The sequence below is a fragment of the Balaenoptera acutorostrata genome, chromosome 2, assembly GCF_949987535.1.
Source record: "Balaenoptera acutorostrata chromosome 2, mBalAcu1.1, whole genome shotgun sequence".
Lineage (NCBI taxonomy): Eukaryota > Metazoa > Chordata > Mammalia > Artiodactyla > Balaenopteridae > Balaenoptera > Balaenoptera acutorostrata.
In genome coordinates, this window is record NC_080065.1 from 107,597,757 (window position 1) to 107,621,151 (window position 23,395).

General features: G+C 34.7%; 1 pseudogene; it reads left to right on the forward strand.

The window, feature by feature from the left end:
* The first annotated feature begins 19,538 nt into the window (after window positions 1–19,538).
* LOC103011110 (putative 60S ribosomal protein L32') lies at window positions 19,539–19,946 on the forward strand (annotated as a pseudogene).
* The last annotated feature ends 3,449 nt before the right edge of the window (window positions 19,947–23,395 follow it).

The following is a 23,395-nucleotide window of genomic DNA, read 5'->3' on the forward strand; positions in this document are numbered from 1 at the left end:
GTGTCTTGGCTATTGTGAATAGTGCTGCTATGAATATTGGGATGCATATATCTTTTTCAATTATAGTTTTGTCCAGGTATATGCCCAGGAGTGGTATTGCTGGATCATATGGTAATTGTATTTTTAGTTTTCTGAGGAACCTCCATACTGTTTTCCAAAGTGGCTGCACCAACTTACATTCCCAGCAGCAGTGTAGGAGGGTTCCCTTTTCTTCACACCCTCTCCAGCATTTGTTTTTTGTAGACTTTTTGATGACAGCCTTTCTGACTGGTGTGAGGTGGTACCTTATTGTGGTTTTGATTTGCCTTAAAGAAACACTCTTAACACTTTAATTTTGAATACTTAGAAATTGAGGGAAAGGAACTTGGGCATGAAATGAGGAAGTACACAGTTTTTACTTTATTTTAAAATATATGTTTAATTCACTATCATAAAAATAAAAATAAGATGTATAAGAAAATCTCCCCATTTGCCACCATTTGCCCATCCACCCCATCTCCAAAGGAAACCACTGTAACCTTTGGCATGATACCTATACCAATAGAAAAATATTGTGTTGATATGCGTATTGATATGTATGTGATTTCTATGAATGACATCATAATTTATATAATGTTCTACAACTGAATTTGTTCTACTCAAGAATAAATCTTGAAGATCTTTACACATTGCTACTTGTATCTCCTGGTAATTCCCTATACAATTTAACGATTCACTTCTTTGTGTTTGCATGTTTAAGTTACTTATTTTTTGCTCTGATAATCAATTCTGTATGCAGCACCTGTTGTAGGTGATTTCCTGTGCACATGTGCACACCCTAAAGTGGAAATTGAGATTCATTTCTTCGTTATGAAAACACATGGTCAATGTTATAGCATTTAGAAATGCTACAGGTTTTTAAATTTTATTATTATTATTTGATATTAGTAGTAGTGGTATGTGAAAAGGCTCTTTTTCATATCAGGAAATTCTACTCAATTATTTGGGAGGTAATAGGAGATTTCACTGGAAATGTGCCACTCGTGTAGTAATTATTATTTTCCAAAAGTACCAATGTCAGCATTAGTTTAGGAAACATGAGGATAGAACATAAATATATTTCAATAAACAAAACATGATCCTTAATTATGCTTACAAAACATTGAAAACTACTGTGTTTGTTAACTGGTACTTGCCGTGTGGTTTCAGTTAATGTTGAATCTTTTCAAGATGCCATTAAAATTTTCTGGAATGAAATCATGCTTTTGAGATGAAACAGTGGTTTGGTTATAGTATAAAATTGGAGACGTGTTCTTCTGCATGACAACTTACGATCACCATTTTAGTCACAAAATTGCCTCCCTTAGAAATCATCATTTTCAACAGGAGAATATACATAATAATTAATGAAGAACAAACAATTGACCTGAAACAAATAGACTGCCAGTTATTCCTCCAGCAAAGATGGGTTTATTTGGGTTCAGCAGAGAATTGCAGTTAGGGGTCTGCAACCTTGGTGAGCCATGTACAGGTCCCTCCATGGCAAGGGAAGAAGAATGCTTTCTTGGAGAGGAAGGGGAAGTTGGGAGGGCTATAGTAAACAAAGAGTCCATGGCTTTTTATTGGTTAAGTTCTTGCCAGGAAATAAGCGGAGACTCTTCTTCCTGTTGGGCTCTGCTATCCTTGTCGGGCATGAGAGGTCCCCCTCTGGTCTCCCAAATCTGAGGCCTCTCTATTTAATTGAGGTTTTTGTTTGTTTTTTATTTGTTTATTTGTTTTTTACAAAACTAACATATCCACTTAGGTAGCCTAACACTTCTTTTAAATGAAAATATATAATGTATTTGAACTTCAAATGCCAGAAGATTTTATTTGTACATTTAAATTATTAATGTTCTATATTAATGATCTCCCAAATAATGACTACATAGGTGGGTATTAAAATTATGATGAAAAACAGATGGTTGAAAAATTAAAACCATCTAATTTTGTCAGATAAAAATCCATCCTAACTACCCTTTCCCCACCAAAAAGAGAAAAGAGAAAGAAAGATTCCTTTCTAAACTCCTAAACTCCTCCATCAAAGCAGAAGGCCATTTGAGGGGAGACCAAGAGGCATGCTGAAGTAGAAATGGCCTTTGCCAATAGATTTACCTTTGCACATCTATTTTCTCCAGCATGTGTGATATGAACTGGACACTCAAATGCTTTCTTGAGTAAAATAATGCAATTTTACTGAGAAAATTAGAATAACTGGAGCAAAGCAAAAAGCAAAAGAAAGAAGCAGAAAAAGTGTTGCTTTCAACAAAGGTTTGAAAAGCAGCCTCCTTTTTTGTGAGGAAGCTCTTTTAGATTTAAATCTTTCAGAGCAGAAAAGATCTGTCAACATTACCTGCTGGAGATACTGGCTGAGATAACCTAGATATTAAATTACTGGAAGATGCCCTAAGGTATTCCCTCTCAGTCTCTTCTGGGGGCAATTATCCCAACTTGAGGGAAATGACTTCCCTGAGTCTTCATATAATCCAAAACTTTCAGGCCATCAGTACTTTTTCCTGCAAAGCCATAATCCTCAAATTTAGGGTAGATCCAGTTTAATGTCTTGCTATTAACTATTCTCCTTTACTCATTCAACAAATATTGAGTGGATATTATGTCCCACATTTTCATTACTTCAGCCTAAAATTTAACTTGGCACTTCCTGGAAGTTCAGGCAAAACTGAAAAGGAGAGCTGCATAATTTGTAGAAAGAGGAAGACAAAGTGTCAAGAAATTAAAGCCAGGCGCTTAACAAGGAAGTACTGTGCATTTCAGTAAAAGGAGTTTTGTGGTTAGTAAGCTGATGCGGTCTGTTTGTTGTTTCTTATTTTTCCAAGACCGAACCTTGGAATAACTAGAGGACTAGATGTGTGAGCCTGTCTTCTGTATAAGCCAAACTTCTGTTTTGTCACCCTAAATAACCTCACTCTTGCCTCCTACACACTGTGGGATAAACCAGCTTCTTCTCAGAGTCTCTGTGGAGTGTGTGTTTCTCCCCATTCCCAGGTGCTCCCCTTGCCCACTTCCACTGATATGTTAATTCTGCATCTTGTCCCCTGTACCTGATGTTCTTCTTCACGGCATTTCTCCTCAGGCTGAACACTGCACCTATTCTCTTCTTGCCAAAGCAGAAGCAACACAAGACTTTTCCAAGTCGTCTAGAAAGTTTTACTAAAACTAAGGAGGGATAGTAGAGGATTATGATCTAGTTCAAGTGTCAGCACTCATTTTAATTTGTACATTAGATAATACTAACCTAAAATTTCACATATGGTAATGCACAAGGGGAGATTTCTCTTTGATTACATCCCACACCTCTTCTGCCTTCCTTAGCCAAATTACAGCCATCTCCTCAGCCAACCCTGCTTTAGGACCTTTATTCTCCCCTTCTAGCTGCCTTCAACCCCCAATTACTGTCACTTTATGACATAGAACAGTTGACCTTTAAGACCACTTTTTGAGATATTTTCTTCAATAAAGACCCATCTATACTAAGCTTCCTACTAAAACTTAGAAGTTAAGAGAGTGCTTGTTAACCCAAAGAGATTTTTAGGCACCTGGTAGGATTGCAGTAAAAATATTATCTTCTGTTTGCTCAGAATAACTCCTCAGCCGTTGTGGAACTGGGAGTGATGATTTTGTTGCAGATGTTCTGTTTCGTTTGTGTGTTTTCCTCCAATTACATTAGCACTCAGCTAAATACATTTTTATTAATGAATTTATGACCTCTTATGGTAAGATGATTAACCAGAACATTAACCTTGCTTTTGTTTTTAATTCCTGTGTTTTATTTGAGGAAAAAACAAAGTATTTGAATATCTATGTTCTGTTTATATTCATGGCTTACGGCGAGTGACAAAGATACAATAACCAAATGTTCATACAATTCTATTAATTAGATGGGGCAGAAATCATTTGAGAGAATACAGTATATTTGATTACTTTAGAAGTATATTAATTTTACAAGAAACAAATCTGTTAGCATTCCAAGAAGCCATGCTAGCATTCCTATAAAATTAATTAATGGATTCAACAAATATTTAATCAGTGTTTCTAGGCTAAGTTACTATTCTAAGAACTGGGGTACAATAATACACAGAAAAAACCAGTGCTTGCATTCTAATGGGAGTAGGCAGATGACAAGTAAACACAAATTTAACATCAAATATAGAGTATATCTGATGTTAATAAAAACACTTGGGGAAAAATACAGCAGTGTAAAGGGAAATAGGAAATGATGGAGGTTAGGAAAGTCAGGGTTGTAAAAGCGCTATTTTATTTAGAGCAGTTGGGCAAGGCTTTTTTGATAAGGTGACATTTGAACGTAGACGCAAAGGAACTTTGGGAGCCAACCTTGTGTGATCTGTGAGGAGAGGGTTTCAGGAAAGAAAAGAATATGAGTGAGGGCCCTGGGTCAAGAACATGCTTAGAGTGTCGAAGGAAAAGACATTTAGCTTAGAGTAGAGTGAGTGAGGGAAGAGCAGTGGAGATGAGGTACAATGTAGTAAGGGTGGTGTCAGGTTTTGTGGAATCTTGTAGTGATTTTAGGATTTTGGATTTTACTATGAGTAAAATGAGAAGTTATTAAACAGATTATATCTGAGAAGTGGCAAGATCTAAGGAGCAAGATGATTTATCTTTAAAACATATTACTCTGATATGTAGATGAGACTTAGGACAGGGTTTGAGACAGTTTAGTAGAATACTGGAATAATCCTGAAGAGAGAATACATTGTCCTGGACCAAGGTGGATCATAGTGAAGGTGGTGAGAGGTATTCAGTGTTGGGATATATTTTGAAAGTTTAGCCATCCGCATTTGCTTATAGATTGCTAGATTATGGGTTAGGAGAGAAATAGAGATGTCAAAATTAACTCCAAGTATTTTGGTTCTTTGGATTCTGAGCAAGTAGAATAATGAAATTGCTATTTATTCAGATGAGTAAGACTGAAGTGGAAGGAAAAGCAGGTTAGAGAGGGGGAATGAGGATTTGGTTTGGGAATACGGTAAGTCTAAGATGCATAGTAGATGTCTATATGGACATGTCAAGAGGGGCAGCTAGAATTCCAAGTAAGATATAGGATAGGGATATACATTTGTGACTCATCACATCATAATGTAGATTATGTGTAAATCCATGGGACTAGATGAGCTCATTTAGGGAAGGAGTATAAATAGAGAAGTTCAAAGATGGAGTTGTGCGTGCTCCAGTATTTAGAAATCAAGAGGATGAGGAGGAAACAACAAAGGAATATGTAAATATCGAGCTTGTAAAATAGAAGAAAACAAAGAGAAATTTAAAATGACAAAAATATATATGTTAAGAGGTCAAACTGCAAATGACATGAAAATGACTGTACTCATTTTAGCAAAAAGCATAGTGGCCAATCTAAAGGCAATCTACTTGTATCCTTTATGCTCACTTATGTGTTAGGGAGACACTAGACAGCTTCTCATTGGCAAGACCACAAGGGTAGACTACATGTGGTGATCATGATGGCCCATATTCAATCTGGCTATGGAATAATGATGCTGGTCTGAGACTATGATCTAGTAAATGATCACCTTCAAATTCCTCAGCCTCCCCAAACCCCAACCAGTTCAATTTAAGTGATATTTATGAGCTACTCTATTATGATTCATATTGTACCAACATTGGAAGAGTAAAAAGGCATCCAGGTTGCCCATATTGCTGTTAAAAATGGAGCAGAGATTATACTGTTTAACTTAAAAGAAGCAACTAAACATGATTAATTATAAAAGGCAAAGTATGAAGGCACAGTAAGAAGCACCCAGTAATTGGTAGTTGGGGTGATGTTACCAAGGGAATAAAGTCCTCTTTGCAGGGCTAATGTTTGTGGTGCTTATCTACACAGTGGGAAGGCCGGAGAGAGGGTAATTGGTAAAATAAAAAGTAAAGGTGGTGTGTCAGGTCCAGAGTTTAGGGTTCCAAGTGAAAGGTTGTCTGATCAATTTGGGTAAAAATTTGGGGGCAGTATGTTAATGGAGTGGATTGTAAGGATCCTTTCACCAGGGTGGATTGATAATGGATGATCAATCAAGATTCTTTGTTGGAACAACCTTGAACAACTCAACCATGTTGCTTTGGTGCTGATTCTTCCTCCAGGCCCTGTAAATGGGATTGTCCTTCCTGAACCTATCTTTCTGTCCTAGTTGGTCCCCTTTATTTCTTTGCAAAATGTCTAGGAGTCAGGCTGGCTAGGGCAGTGCTCAGCTGGTTAAGGCATGGTCAGATCTTCCTCCAGCTTTCCTACCCCTGAAGAGCTTGGAAGTATTGAGTAAGGCTGCTGTTCTGGGTACTGCATAGGACATTATCTAGGATATGAATAGCAGAAAGCCATGAGGTTACTGAGACAAAAAAAAGACACTTTAAAATGCAAGTGTCCGTGGTCCCAGAGTTCCTTTCAGCTCTCCCAGCAACTCTTAGTATTGATCTCAAAAGAGACTGCAAGGAAATAAGTTTGTTTGGTTGAAGTTTATCATCACTACTGGTAAACAGCAAGGAAATGTTCTTAGTCTTGAGTACCGAGAATACTATATTCATATGGGAAGTTCATCTGGTATTGATTATATTTTAAGAATTGGGAGACAGTCCTGGGACGATTGGCAGGATGATAGATAATGGAAGTAGTTAATGTATTTTCCACCTTCTATTTAGTTTTTTGAAATGTGGATTCTTCATATGTTGAAATCTCACTCTGAAGAACGTTGCAGATCTTGTTAATTATGTAGCAAGACATACAGAGATGATTAAAGGGTTAGATAATAAAAGCAATACAAAAAGAATTGCACATGCTTTAAGTTGGGGAAGGAACAGGTTAAGGACAAATTGAAAAATAATTTTCAAATGTGTGAATAATCCTTACAAGAAAGACTATTAAGTAGTTAGTTTCCATGTGGACAAAGTAAAAAGAAATTGGTATAATTAAACTTTATTAAATAGATTTTTGAAAAAAGGAGAAATGTTCCCTGTGGTAGGTACTGCGCTAAGCCTCCATTTATTGACCTCAGTCTTGTATTGATTTCTTTCTTTTTTATTTTCTTCAGTGTGGTTTCTCCCATCCAGAAGCAGGAGAACAAATTGCAGACATTTATGAACTGTTTCTGTTCATAGTTAATAATAAACCATAGAAAGGAAAAATAAAATTTGATAAAATAGAACAATGTACATATGTGCCCCCTCAAAAAAAATCCGTAAATTAACACATTTTGAATTTTCGAAATTGGGGATTTGTTTTATAATTAACTAAATTTGCAAAATAATATTTAATTTATAGAAAATATTAATCCAAAACAATGATTCGGCTGGTTTAATGACCACTAGCTAGTTGTCAAATTGAACATTAAGGCAAGTAAGAAATCTACCTATCCTGAAAATCTACCGGCCACCTACTTAGAACCAAAGCATACAATTTGAGCATCCATCTGGCTGCATCTTAAAATAATGATTGATGAAACACATCACCCTTGAATCCCAAATGCAGAGTTTTGGGCATAAAAATAAAAACAGGGTCTTGTCTAATGGCTTTCCAAATAATTGACCTTTCTATCACCTTGTTCCTTGAGGAGTTATTCTCAGTTTTTTTCTAGTGATGCTTCCACTTCTATGCTGCTTTCACAGCCCATGTGTGTATCTTTGATGACTGCGCTCTAACCAAATACCAGGAATGTTCTTGGGAGCATTGTTGTCAAAAGTACTCCTTAAATTTCTATTTCTGAGGTGGAAAGTGTTTCTATTCTGTCTAATAGCTATAATTAACAGGTGGAAATGAATGCTTTCAATAGTTCAATTGTTAAAATCTGCAAAGAGGAAATAATTGAATTCATTAAACACATCATTTTCATCCTCAAATGTAAAAGGTGATAAATCCAGGTGTTCAGTTAAAGGCTAAGAATTAAAACAGAGCAGCATAATTTTCTCATTCTGTGCACTGTTTTGGAAGTTCTCTAGGTGATCATTTTTTTCCTTTTTTTTTTGCTTTTCCTTTTTTACTTCTAAAATTTGTTTTTTTTGTTTTTAATTTATTTTAGGTGAGCATTTAACATATGAAAATGAAACTCTTATTAAGACAGACCACACATACACACACACACAAACACTGTTGTCTCATTTATTGGCATTTAGGTAAATACAAGGTCTATAGAGCCGGATTCTCTGGGATGAAATCCTGGCTTTAAACACTTACCAGTTTTGTGATCTTAGGCAAAATGTTTAACCTTCTCTGTCAGTTTTGTCATCTATAAAATAGGGATGAAAATCACATTAACTTCATAATGTTGTTTGAATTAATTGAGTTAAAACATGTATATACTTACACACTTACATTGCCTGACATCTACTAAATGCTTAATATATATTAGCTAAAAATGTGTAACTTTTCTTTACAAATGATAGAAAAATCTAAGTTGGATTAAACTTGGTGTAAAATACCCCTTTGTTAATATAAATCAAGAGTAAACCCATGTAATGGTCAAGGCCTATGTCTCCAGGCCTTCTATGGCCATCATTCCAACCATAAAAATGTCTTCACACTGAGTTAGCCCTGAGTTCCCAGATCTCTTTCCTCAATCAGCAGAGGTCAAGATAATGAACCAGATGCACACACCTTCTTACCCACCCCCACCCCCCCCCACCCCCGCCCCGCTATTCTCACAGTCTTGCTGTCTCCGGTTGGCTTAAATCCAAAACAAGTAATTTTATTAAACCCTGTATTCCCCTTTATAGTTGCCACCAGGAACTCAGGCTTCCCACTCAGGGTCACCTCACTCACTCTAATCACCCTTTCTACCTGCTATTCTATCTCTTTCTCAAACTCTTCCTTAATTTCCAAAATCCTTCCACTGGAACTCACAATCTGTTATCTTCTCTGAACATGCTTTCACTTTCTAGCACTTAAAAAAAAACTAGTCTCTCTTTCAAAGACAATACTTCCTTTGTAGCTTTCCATCAATGGCTGCTTTTTCATCTCAGCCTTATCACTGGGGTTTACGGTAGGGCTGGCTTTATCTATACTCTTCAGAGTTATTTTCAAGACCATTTCAGACCATTCTCTTGTTTCTCTCTAATCATCCCCACTATCCAGATTTGAATCACATGATAACAGATTGATTACCCACTACCTCTCATTGTTTCTGTCATTTACCTATGCCTGATCATTCTACTTTCATTTCTCAGAGACTTTAGCTCTCAGCTCTTTGTCATGACCTTCAACACCTCTCCTGTCAATTTGTCGCAATGTCAATATTCACGCAGATGAAACTTCCAGCACCTTGCCCCCTCAATTTCCTGAGCATGTCTCCTCTTGACCTCTATCTTTCCTCAGCTATTCCCTAGTCCTATTCTAGACCTCATTATTACCCCAAACTAAAATTTTCATTATCCTTATTTCCTGCATTTCACTTTGAATATCACTTCTCTTTCTCTGGCTCTTCTTTTAGTATCCCATGCCCCACTCGAACAACCCATTCATTACACTCTAATCAGTTGAGATTATAGTAATTCACACTCTTAATATCTTTCCCCAACTTGCATTGCTTAAATTACTCAGTCATTTTAAGCACTTCTTCTGATAAACCCTCAAGTCCCTTGTCCCTCTCTTCTTGCTTCATTAGATAGCTGAGCTCAACTACAGCTATGGTTAAGTCTAACTCTTCAAATATATATATATATATATATATATATATAATATAATATATATGTATATATATGTGTGTGTGTGTGTATATATATATATATATATATATATATATATATATATATCTCCATGAAATTGGATAGGACTGGAAAGGACACGCAACTACACACCTTCGTCCCACTATAAATTCATGAACAAGAAGAGCAAATGAGTGTTTAGTACTTTCTGGACATCTTACTTTATTTCACTGTTCCACTCATGTTATATTGTCTCCTTCTCTTCAGATCATTAAAATGTCTCCTCTCAATCCTCATTCTCATTGGATGACTTTGATTCCTACTTCACTGTGCAGACTGAAGCTATCAGGAGAAAACTTCCACAGACTCCCACCCCTAGCCTTACCCATCTACAGGTATCTACACCTGCATAGTCTGCCTTCCCATCTGTTATCATGGATGATCCATCAGTGCTTATTTATGTCCAAAGCTAATTCCTCTACTTATGAGCTAGACTACATCTTGCCTTATCTACTTAAGGATATCACTCCAGGAGCTGTCTCCTCTCTGCCCTTTATCATTATTTTGTTTTTCTTATTTGTTGGAAAATTCCCATAAACATAAAAAATTTTCTATTATTTCTTGTATTAAAAAAAAAAGAAAAAGGCACAACTATAGAGATAATAAAAAGATTTGTGGTTGTTATGGGTTGGGGGGTAGAGGTGAATAGGTGGAGCACAGGGAATTTTTAGGGCAGTAAAAATACTCTATGATACTATAATGACGGATGCATGTCATTATACATTTGTCCAAACCCATAGAATGTACAAGAGTTAACTCTAATGAACTTTGGGTGATGGTGATGTGTCATTGTAGGTTCATCAGTTGTAGCAAATGCACAAATCATAAGTGTTTAATTTGATGAGTTTGATAAATGTACAACCTTGTCAAGATATATACCATTTCCAGTACTTCAGAAATTTTCATGTGTCCCTAACATTCAATATCCACTCACCTAGGAATGGCCACTTTTCTGACATTTTTCACTATAGATTAGTTCTGACTCTTCTAGAAGTTTATATAAATAGAAGCATCAAGTATGTACTCTTCTGTATTCAACATCTTTTCTTCAGAATGTCTGTGAGATTCAACCATGTTGTTTTCTGTATAAGTAATTTGTTCCCTTTTGTTGCTGGATAGTATTCCATAATACAACTCTACCATAATCAGTTTGTTTATGTATTTTTCTGTTGATAGTCATTTCTGTTGTTTCTAGATCTTGGCTATGGGCATTTCTATGCATATTTTGTACAAGTTTTTTTGTAAACATACATTTTCATTTCTCTTGGATAAATACCTAGGATTGGAATTTCTGGGTCATAAAGTAGGTATATATTTAACTTTTAAAGTAACTGCAGTTTTTCAAAATTTTTGTATTATTTTACTTTTAGTAGAAATGTGTGAGAGTTCAGGTACTCCCTATTTTTTTTTTTTTTTTTTTTTAAGTTATACAATTTTTATTTATTTATTTATTTATTTATGGCTGTGTTGGGTCTTCGTTTCTGTGCGAGGGCTTTCTTTAGTTGCGGCAAGTGGGGGCCACTCTTCATCGCGGTGCGCGGGCCTCTCATTATCGCGGCCTCTCTTGTTGCGGAGCACAGGCTCCAGACGCGCAGGCTCAGTAACTGTGGCTCACGGGCCTAGTTGCTCCGCGGCATGTGGGATCTTCCCAGACCAGGGCTCGAACCCGTGTCCCCTGCATTGGCAGGCAGATTCTCAACCACTGCGCCACCAGGGAAGCCCCAGGTACTCCCTATTTTTGACAACACTTGAGTTGTTGGTCTTTTTAATTTTTAATAAATTTAGCCCTACCATTTTAGTGGATATGTAGTGGTATTTTTTTTTTTTACAGTTTTAATCTGAATTTCCATGATGACTAAAAACATTGAACATGCTTTCATAGGATTATTTGGTATTCATATACCTTCCCTTGTGAAGTGTCTACTCAAGTAGTTTTCCTGCTTTTTATTGGATTGTTTTAATTACCAAGTTGTAGCATTATTTTATGTATTATGGATAGAAGTATTTCGTCAGATATATCCTTGCCATATTTTTTCCTAGTCTGTGGTTACTTTTTCTGTCTATATAGTGTCCTTTGATGAACAGAGTTTTAAAAATGTTGATTGTTAGTCTATTTTCTTTCTTTTAGAATTATTCTTTTTCTGTGTCCTGTCAAAGATATATTTACCTACTCTCATGTCATAAATATATTTCCCCATCATTTCATCTAGAGCATTACAGTTTTAGCTTTTATGTTTAGGACTGTAGTACACTTAAATTTGTGGTTTTGAATTTGATCAGTCGGAGTTGAGTCAAGATCTTTGTCCCCTCTCCCCGAATATTGATATCTAGTTGTTTCAGCATAATTTGTTTCAAAGATTTTACTTTCACCCACCACTGAGTTACTTTGATTCAATTGGCATTTCAAGTGTAAGTCCATTTCTGGTCTCTTTTCTGTTCCATTGATCTATTTGCCTGTCTTTAGGCCAATGCCTCATTGTCTTGATTATTATAGTGCTATACTAAGCTTTAAATTCAGGTTGTTAAGTTCTCTAACTTTGCTATTTTTTTTTTTTCTAAAATTGTTTAGGCCATTGTAAGCCCTTCATATTTTCATTTAAATTTTAGAATTAGCTTGTCAAGTTTTACAAAACAGCTAGAATATTGATTGGATTTGTATTGCATTTTGGCATATATTGTGTTTCTAACTATACTGAGCCTTCTAATACATAAAAAAGATGTCTCTCTCCATTTCTTTTTGTCTTAATTTGTCTTAGCAATGTTTTCACGGCAAAGTTCCTGCATTTTTTTGAAGGAAAATTACCTATGTTATATTATTTGACACTATTGTTAATACAACTCATAAAATTATTTTTTCATTTGTTTTCTGCAATTATATAGAAATATAATTGATTTTTTGTACATTGACTTTGTACCTGGAAACCTTTCTAACTTATTAATTGAGGTAATTGCTTTGGAAATTAGAATTATCTGCACAGGCAATCATGTCATTTACAAATATAGAGACAGTTTTCTTTCTTCCTTTCTGATCTTTATTCCTTTTATTTATTTTTTATCACCTTATCTCACTGCCTAGAACCCAGAGTATATGTGACATGCATGCCGTGTTACTGATCTTTAGGAGGGAAAGTTCAATACTTCACCATTATATGTGGTCTTAGCTACATTTTTAAATGACTTTTTGCAGAGTGTATAGATTATCTTTTATTCATCTTTTTCATTATGAATGTGAGTTGAATGGGTTTTTTGTGACTATTGAGATAAATATATAATATTTATTCTATTAATATCTTATCTTACATTGGTTGATTTTAAAATGTTAAACTAAGTTTGAATTCCAGGAATAAACCCAGCTTGATCATGACATATTTTCTTTTTAAATGTTGGATTCAATTTACATCTAAGGATTTTTTTCAATCTATGTAATCTTTTCTTATAATGTATTTATCAAATTTTTGTATTAGGGTTATGATGGCCACATAAATTAAATTGGGAAGTGTTTCCTCCTCTACAATCCTTAAACATGTTTTTGTATAAAATTGTAGTATTTATTTATTTATTTTTTATAAGTTTGATAGAATTCACCAGTGGAATGCTATGAGGTTTGTGGAAAGATTTCGTTAATTAATTCAATTTCTGTAGTATTTACAGTGATATCAAAACTTTCTATATCTTCTTATGTCAATTTTGGTAAGTAGGTTTTACACAGAAATTTTCCCTTTTATCTATGTTGTCAAGTTTATTGGCGTAAAGTTGATCCTAACAGTCTCTTACTTTAAGTCCAAAGAATATAAAACTATTCCTCTGGCATTGTGAATTTTGATAATTTTATCTTTCTCTCCTTTTTCTTGATTGGTTTTACTAAGGTTATACAAATTTTAATTGTGTTTATTTCATTCTGATCAAATGCTCTCTGTACTATTTCCAATTACATTTTAAAATAACATATTTAAATTATCAAGTACTGTATTTATCCTACAAATATACTTAAGGTTAAATCAGAGATACCATATGTGTCATGGCAAAAAAAAAAAAAAAAAGCGCTAATTCTAATATGTTTATTATTCAAGATTTACAAAATAATGACTAAAATTGTTGACCCATTTTTAGAATTTATGAGCTTAAACAGATATCTTCCTTAGAGTGTTAATATTTATTAATACATGACATGATAATAATATTTCTATATTTTTATTAAACACAAAAACTTGAGCTCAAATTACATATTCATATGGATGCATTTCTGCCTAAAATATAAACTATTTTTAAGCTGACACACACAGTCTGTAATTAAACCTTAACTAGAAGGCAATTCATTGATAAAATAATTATTTTTTCCTACTAAGGGTTTTATTTTATTCAAAATTTCTGTGTTTCGAGGTAGTAAAGGGGAGACTCCCATTCATATCTCAGCCTATACTGAGCCATGTATAGTCATTATTAAAAAGAAGTTTTTTTAAAAAGCCTTTTTCCAACTCCTTGTTTTAATACTAAAACATTTATTGTTACTTGATATGAACTTCTAATGTAAAAAGAAATTTCAAGAAAAAAACAAAAACAAACTATAATCCAGACGTTTGGAGATAGAGCAAAGGACAAATTTTGCTTAGTGTTTTTTAAAGGCAAGTTGCTGTTACACCTAAAATTACATGTCTGAAAATTACTTTGAGACTGCATAGGAAAAATGCCTACAAGAAATTAATGATTAATTTTGAAGATTTATATGTGCTATTCCATTTAATCATAACTAAGAAAGAAATAAAAACAGGTTATAAGTCCAAAACTGAAGAAAGCTCTATGGGCTTAAAGCCATTATTCTAGAAAATAAATCCTGCCACACATCACAGGGAATGAACAAAGTAAATTTCAGGGTTTGGAAAATGTTTGTGGGAGAAAATCCCATTAAAGTAGATAGAATTACTTCAAAATAAGGTCCATGGTAGTGTCAACTGCCATTAACCTGAAGGATACTTCCCTCTTTCTCATTTCATTACATTTGTATCAAATTCTATGACTTTTGTTTATGATCAATAACCAGTTTCTTCTAAGATCACTGAAAGGTTACAACCTGGTTTACTCACAGTAATGATGATTTACTGGAATGTGAGTCATCCCTATTTAAATCAGCCTATTGAGGCATCAATTTTCAGAGGCCCTGATGGGCTTGTTGTATTTATAACTGTCCTTTGACTAATGGGGATTTGAGTTCCTATCATAATTAAGTCAAACATTGATTTTAGTTTATAAGACCCAGTTTCCTACATCAAATATGCTCTTAGTAGGAACCAATATTACATAGCTTCATTAGTAGTCAACTGAAGGAGAGACTCAACTGAGGGATGAACAGAGATGGGTGAATGGACAATTCTGAGCTCAGCTGATTTTCATGATTAACAATAAAAAGTTTACTAAGTCTTTGAAATTAATTCATATAAAATTTTTCTCTCGCATTTTTGAAAATACATGTAAATATAAAATATTTAACATAACATATTAATGTATATAATAATCCTTACCACTTTCTTACCCACTGACATTTTAACATTTTTATCATTCACTGTGTAAGTTAGTAAGCAACTCTTGTTTCCTTTTCACCAAATATGTTTCCTTAAAAATCCTCCACAGGGCTTTGCCTCTTTTCTTCAGTGTGGACAGAGTTGGTATTTGTTTCAGAAAATACTATGCTTATCAAGGTCACATTTATTTCCTTGGGATCTAATGTTTTCTAGGCATGTGCTTGTATGTGACTAAACTCTGACTTAAGGCATTCAGGGCTTTCAATATCTGGAATATTTAGAAGTTTTAATAAACTGGTCAGTAACTACAGCTAGTCCTCATGAAGGCTGTTCTTCTAGCTCAGGATTTTACCCTCAAAATCTACATGCTTTTTCTCAGAGAAGGCTGGTTCTATCATTTTAAAGTGCTACTTCTGTGTGAATCACTGATGGTTTTGTTGTTTTTTTTGTTTTTTTATCAGCAGTTAATACTCAAGCTAATCTGCCTAAAATTCTTCCTTGGTGAATATTTGAAATGTTGTATTTTTTCCATAGCAGTGTTTTCCACATCTGCAAGTGCAATGTATTCATGTCTATAATTTCTTAAAAATTTATTAACTGTCTTCTTAATGCAAGACATTGTATTAGGCATAAGATATGTAGTGATCAATAGAATATACATAGTCTCTATCCTTGTGGAACTAGAGTAAAAAATAGTAAGGAGCTAAATATACATCTAATTCATTACATTTGTGGAATGTGCTATAAAGTTCTAGTGTTCTGTGAGTGCAAAATAGGGTCTGCCATCTAAGAATGACTAATTCATCACTACCAGAATCTTGATATTGGCAAGCTACCAGCATATAAAAAACATAGGATTAGAAACCCAGACTTGTCATTTTATATTAAATGTGGCACATGAATAACACAGATTTATTCAAAGTTCAGCAAATAAGTCTTAAACATAACCTGATAGCTGTCCCTGTGCTAGTCACTGAAAATCAAAAGGAAATGAGACTGTGCCTGCCTTTTAGAAATTCATGGTATAAAGAGAAGTTATACATATACACTGATTATACTATTACAATGTGGTAAGTCCTTTGATAGAATAATGTATGCTATGGACTAAATGTATGTTACCTCCCCCTCAATTTGTATGTTTAAACTTGAAACCCCAGTGTGATGGCATTTAGAGATGGGACCTTTGGGAGGTAATTAGGATAAGATGAGGTAATGAGTGTGGGGCTCTCATGATGGGATCAGTGCCCTTATAAGAAGAGACATCAGAAAGCTTGCTTAGATGCTTTCTTTCTGCCATGTGAGGACACAGCAAGTAGGTAGCCATCTGCAAGCCAGGAAGAGAGCTTTCACCAGAACCTGACCATGCCAGCATCCTGATCTTGGATTTCTAGACTCTAGAACTGGGAGAAATACCTGTTGTTTAAGTCACTTTGTCTGTGGTATTTTGTGTGGCAGCCTAGAGGACTAATAGAATATACAAACTAAATTGGTGGTTTAGAGGAAAGAATAATTAATTTTGCTTAGAGCAACAAAGGTGGCTCCAAAGGAAGTGATATTTGAGCTCAATGTTAAAGGATACATAAAATTTCACTATGTAGAGAAGAGGATGAAAGGGCATTTTGATCAGAAAAATATTTAAGGACAGAAAAAAGGAGGGGAAGGTCTAAGGATGAATTCCAGAGTTCCATTTTATTTAACAAGGTAAATAGTGATGCTAAAAACTGAGATAAGAAATAGAAAAACAACAACAACAACAACTGGATTTTACTAAATAGAATGAAGGAGCACAATGCTAAGTTTGATCAAGATGGCTGTCTAAGTTAGCGCTAAGCAATTGCAAATATAAGTGTGGAAATCAGAGAGAAAGAACGAAGGAACTGCTTTCAACATTTTGTGTCTATAGTGGATATTGGGTTTTCTGCCCAGGTCACCTCTTTAGGACCAAAACATCTATCGACCAACTGCTGATGGAAAAGTTAAAGCTAAGTCATTCAGTGGGATTTTTCTTTGGTACCAAGGAGCTGATTTGTTCAAATTACATTCCTTCCTGTGGTTGGGTAAGCAGTGGATAAAGGAAGCTTGTGGACAGTGATTATAAATGCAGAGATTCAAACACCTGGCATCCTTATCTTTTTTTGGGACAACTCTAAAGGGCCCCCCAAGCTCCAGGTTTTCTGTAAATCAGCTGAAGTCTCAATTGCAACTACCGTTGACCCGTGAACAATGTGGGTTTGAACTGCACAGTTCCACTTATATTTAAATACGTTTCAGTCATAAATACTAAAGTACTACATGATCTGTGGTTGTTGAATCCATGGATGCAGAACCGCATATGAGGAGGAACCACATAGAGGGAGGGCCAACTGAAGTTAGACTTTCAACTGTGTGGAGGGTTGTTCAACAACTCTCTCATTGTTCAAGGGTCAACTGTACATTGTGATTCAACTTCTCATTCTGCCAGATCCTGCCTTTCTCACATTCTTACAGGTGAACTTCCTAAGAACATTGTCCATCAACTTTCCCATTAAAAATTCCATTTTCAGGAAACCCGATCTAAGATAGTAGCAGCACCAATCCCAGAACATCCATATGGAGAACTATTAGGCTTGCTAAGGAATGAGGAAAATTATGTGCTGCCGTTGCTGCAGGATTTGGCTAAAACTTACCAATATCCATGAGGCGACATGAGTAGATGCACAGGATTGGATGTTGAGGATGCTAAATGAAGGGAAACAGAACCAAAAAGAAAGTTGGAGATGAGAGAGTTTATCAATATGAGAGCATTATCCTGTGAAACAAAATTTAACACTCCGGCATCTACAGTATAAACTAACACAATATTGTAAAGCAACTATACTCTAATAAAAAAATAAAATTAAAAAAAAATGACAGTAAAGAAAAGTCACAATTTTTTCCCCTAGATTCCAGATGTGATCCAATTCTCAGACCATGAACCCACTGACTAAAAGAGAGGCCTATGATGAAGTATCATTTTTTTATGGTGACAAATGTATAACAGTAATTCCTCAGTACTTTACCTAAGTGACCCCTGACCTTTAATTCAGGTACCTCAGCACTGGTAAGTAGGAAATATCCAGATCATTCAAGAGTTGATGTAAACGTGAACATAGAGAGGAGTGAAATACAATATATTAAAAGGAGCCAAATAGAATGTCTAGAACCCAAAATACATTATGTGTATTGATAAACTTTTCTGCAGATTAAACACCACAGAAAAAATATCAGTGAGCTTACAGACATAATAGAACTTATCCATACAGAAGCGCAGAGGGAAAAGAGATACTGAAACAAATACATATGTAACTTTGGTGAACAGTAGAATGACCCTAAGAACTCTAACAATAGTGTTATTACAGTTCCAGAAAGGAGGTAGAAGGGAATCGAAGATATAATGGACTAACATTTTCCAAACTTGTTCAAAATTATAAGGCCACATGCCCTAGAAGCTCAAAAAGTTCCAGTAAGGAAAAAAGAAAAGCAAAAACATGTAATTCAAATTTTATAAAATCATTGTTAAACTAAAATTTTAAAAGCAGTCAGAGAAAAGATTAAATTCAGGGGAATAAACATAAGAAAGTTGTTGGCTTTGTATCAGAAACAATGCAAACCAAAATATATTGGAACAATATCTTTAAAAAGTTGAAAAATCTGTCAGCCTAGAATTCTATATCCAGAAAAATCCCTCAGAAATGAAGCTAAAATAAAAATATGTTCAGGAAAATAAAAACCTGGATAATTCATCACCCAAATATCTGAAGAAAACAAAGATTCTTCAGGCTGAAGAAACAGTAAACCAGAGTTTCACTAATAAATAAAAAATACTGTGAATAGTAACTGTGGGTAAATAAAAAAAATTCTTTCATTTTAAAATTTCTTTTAAATATATTTTATTGTTTAAATTAAAAAATAATATATTGTGGGGTTTATGACATACATAGATGTAGATTATTTGACAATAAAAGTATAAAGGAGAGGAGGGTATAATAGAAATGTACTGTTATACATTACTTACATTAAAACGAAGAGGCATAATATTACTTGAAGAAAGACTGTGATAAGATGCATATTGCAAATCCTAGAGCTCTTACTGTATAAACTTAAAAGTTATAGCTAGTAAGACCATGGTAGAGAAAAACTGAATAATGAAAATATTTAAATAGTCAAAAAGAATGCAGGGACAAAGAACAAAAAATATGGGCCACTCTCTTCCTTGGTGCTGCCTACAAAGGTGGCAGCCATCTCCTTGGCATCATGGCCGCCCTCAGACCTCTCACGAAGCCAAAGATAATCAAAAAGAGGACCAAGAAGTCCATCTAGCACCAGTCAGACCGATATGTCAAGATTATATGGAACTGGCAGAAACACAGGGACATTGACAATAGGGCATGCAGAAGATTCAGGGGCCAGATCTTGATGCCCAACATTGGTTATCGGAGAAACAAGAAAACAAAGCACATGCTGTCCAGTGGCTTCTGGGAGTTCCTGGTCCACAATGCAAAGAAGATTGAAATGCTGCTGATGTGCAACAAATCTTACTGTGCTGAGATTGCTCACAACGTCTCCTCCAAGAACCACAAAGCCATTGTGGAAAGAGTAGCCTAGCTGGTCATCAGAGTCACCAAATCCAATGCCAGGCTGCACAGCAAAGAAAATGAATAGACAGCTTGTGTGCACATTGTATTTGTTTTAATAAAACCATAAAACTCAAAAAAAAATGTATATGGGACAAATTGAAAACAAATAGCCAAATCATACTTTAAAACAACCATTTAAATTATTAGATTAATTATAAATGCTCTAAACTTTCCAAATAAAAGCCAAAGAATATTACACTGGATTTAAAAGCTAAATCCAATTGTATGTCATCTAGAGGAAGTACATTTTAAATATGAAGTTATGGATTGTCTAACAGTAAAATGACAGGAAAATATACAGAGAAGTCCTCACACCCAGGAATATTAACAAAGATGAGAAGAAGCATTTCATAATAAAAGTGTCAGTTCAACATGAAAATATAATAATTCTGAATATGTATCTAATAACAGATTCATAAATCTATGAAGCAAAAACTGAAAAATACTGTAAAAAAATTAGACAAATCCACAATTATAGTTGAAATTTCTGCAGAAAATTACTAAGGAGATAAAAGACTTGAATAAAATATCAATCAGCAGGACATAACTGAAATCATAGAATAATTCACCTAACAACGGAACATACAAAGTCTTTTCCAAGAGCACATTCAACAAGTGGAACATAAAATAAAATTAATTAATGCTTAACTGATAAAAAGAAACTGAACAGTTGTTTAGGACACCTTCCATATGATTTCACATTAAATGGAGGAGTATTGTGGAAATGACTCCTTAGTGGTTACCCAGACTATCAAGTACACACATCACTTATTAAAGATAATAGAAAGCAATTTCAGTTTGAAAGCAGGATTTTCTGTCTACTTAATACTACAGTAGTATTGACTACATTACTTGGAAATGCCCTATATTTAATTTTCCATTCCTTAACTGGAGGAGCATGTTGTCTCCACTGTGGATGCCTCAGATACCTCGTAATTGTATGTAAGAATTTCAAGGGATTTTATGCCATTTTTAGCTTGTCACCTGTGTGTGATTATCCCAGAAAACATAATCTCTTTTCCCCAAAACTCACTGTTTATCTACTAATTATGTTTAAACTAATTACTATACCTTACTACTTCCCCACTGAAGAACAGGCTTAGACATATACATCCTCTTGATTATGTGATTTTTAGAATGTTTGTTTTGTATACTCCCTAACAACATCGCCCTGGGCTGTAAGTTAACTTTAATTTTGGGCAGTTCATCGTGATGGTGTTAATTTTTTATTATAGCCTATTTAGTAGTTTTATCCTCTAAGATCACAAAGATTTTCTTTGATATTTTCTTAAACAAATTGTTGTATATCCAAACAATAAAATGAAACAAACTACTAGACACAACGTTTACGAATCTCAAAAAACGTGCTGAGCTACCTAGGACACAAAAGAACACACGCTATATGAACCCATGTATATACTATCATAGAATAGGTAAACCTAATCTATAGTAATGGCATGTCAGTTGTTGCCTAGGCCAGAGGTGAGGGTGGGTAAAATACAAATGGATACAAGGAAAATTTGGTGGGGGGGGGGGTGATGGAAATATTCTGTATCTTGATAGGGTTGATGATCATATGGGTGTATACATTTGACAAACTCACCAAATTGTAAATTTAAAATAGGTGCTATTTTATTGCATGTAAATCACACTTCAATAAACTTAGTAAGTAAAAACAAAACAAAAAAAACTTGTGTTGGGAGAAGAATGGAAGCAGGGGACTAGCTAAAGTGCCATGAATAATCTGAGCAATTATGGTTTAAATAGTAGAAATGGAAAAGAAGAAGACAGATTTAGGATATGTTTTAAAGGCAAATTTTACATGATACGTGGATAATTTATATGTGTACATTTGGGAGTGGGGATTCTGATGGACAATGAGAAATAAGGAAAATCCCTGAAAGTTTGGCTTAAGAAATTGGATGGAGTTATTTATTCAAAACAGTTAATCTGAAAGGAGCTAGTTTGGTAGTTGAGTTCTATGAGAATCAAGAGTTCTATCTTGGCTGTGTTAATTTTAAGATGCTTTTTAAAACACCTGAAGACAAATATCCAGCAGGGTGTTAGATATATGATTCTGGAGTTGCAGGGCATGTTTGGATCTTAAGGTACAGATGTGGAAGTCATAGCAAACAAGTTCTATTTAAAGCTGAAGCTTAAAAAAATGTCGCCTAGAGAGCCCAGGACATTTAGTGGTTGAGAAGCAGAAAAGGAACCAGCAAAGGAGACTGCGATGAAGCAGCGAATAATGCAGGCACTCAGTTACAAGCACATGGGGTCCTAGACATTAAGAGATGAGAGAGTTTTAGGAAGAAAAGTGAGCAGCTATGTTGAAAGCAATGGAAAGGTCTGGTTAAGGAAAGAACGGTGACCACTGCATACTTTTTTTTGTGACCCTGACAAGATTTTTCTCTGGGATAGAAGGGATGGAAACTTGATTGGACTGATGTAGAAGATCATATGACATGACTCTTTATTTGTCAAGAAAATTTACAATGAACTGGGAAGGAATGGAACAGTGGTAGGAAGATGATTCAGGTCAAGGTCATGGAAGGTTTTATTTGATTTGTTTTAAAAACCCAATATTAGTGCTTGTTTGTATGCTGGTGGTAATATTCCATCAAGAACTGAGAATTGGTTGATGCAGGAGAGGGAGTGTTTGAGGAAAGTCTTTGAGAAGACATGGGATGCCCCAAGTGGAGGAATATAATACATATTTAATACTGTACTTCATTTTGGGATACATAGCATTATGCTAAGAGAATGTATTGATGTCATTGTGCTCTATGCTTTAATACTCAATTTAGAAGTAAAAAAATAAAATAAAATAAAACTCAGCAAAATAAGATTTCAATCAATTTAAGATTTGGTTAACATTCTCTGATTTCTTTTTTGGTTTGGAACACACAATTTTCCCTGTTTTGTCTATCCTTCAGGAATATCTTGCCGTCATTAGATAACTACTATAAAGTTAAAATGAAAAGAATGCATTTTCTAAAGGTTATATTATTTGAGGTTGTATTTATTGAAGGAAGAAAACATATAAACAATTTTATCCTGTTGGAAAACATAGTTTCACCTGAGCCACAAATAAGACTATGGAAACAAAAGACAGAATCTGAGAATTTGGTTGCAGGGTCTTCTGTTCAAAAGAATACAGTTCTTGAAAAATCTGCAGCCATAGTAACAGCCATTCCCAGTCCTATGATCTGCAGAGCATAGGACCCTGTTAGGTGTCACAAAATTGCACACCAGTCACTAGGGAAAGGTTGAATTTCTAGAGTCAGTTCTTGAACAGCCACTAACAATCATTCAGGGCTAATGACATTCTTCATCTAATGTGGTGAATGGAGCTATTGAAATATTCAAGGGCCAGAGCAAGAAGTGAAGAAAAAAGCTGTGGCTTCAAAATCCCTTGAAACAAAGGATGTCTTACAAATGAGAAGAAAACTTGAGATTGTGAAAGCCTGAGGT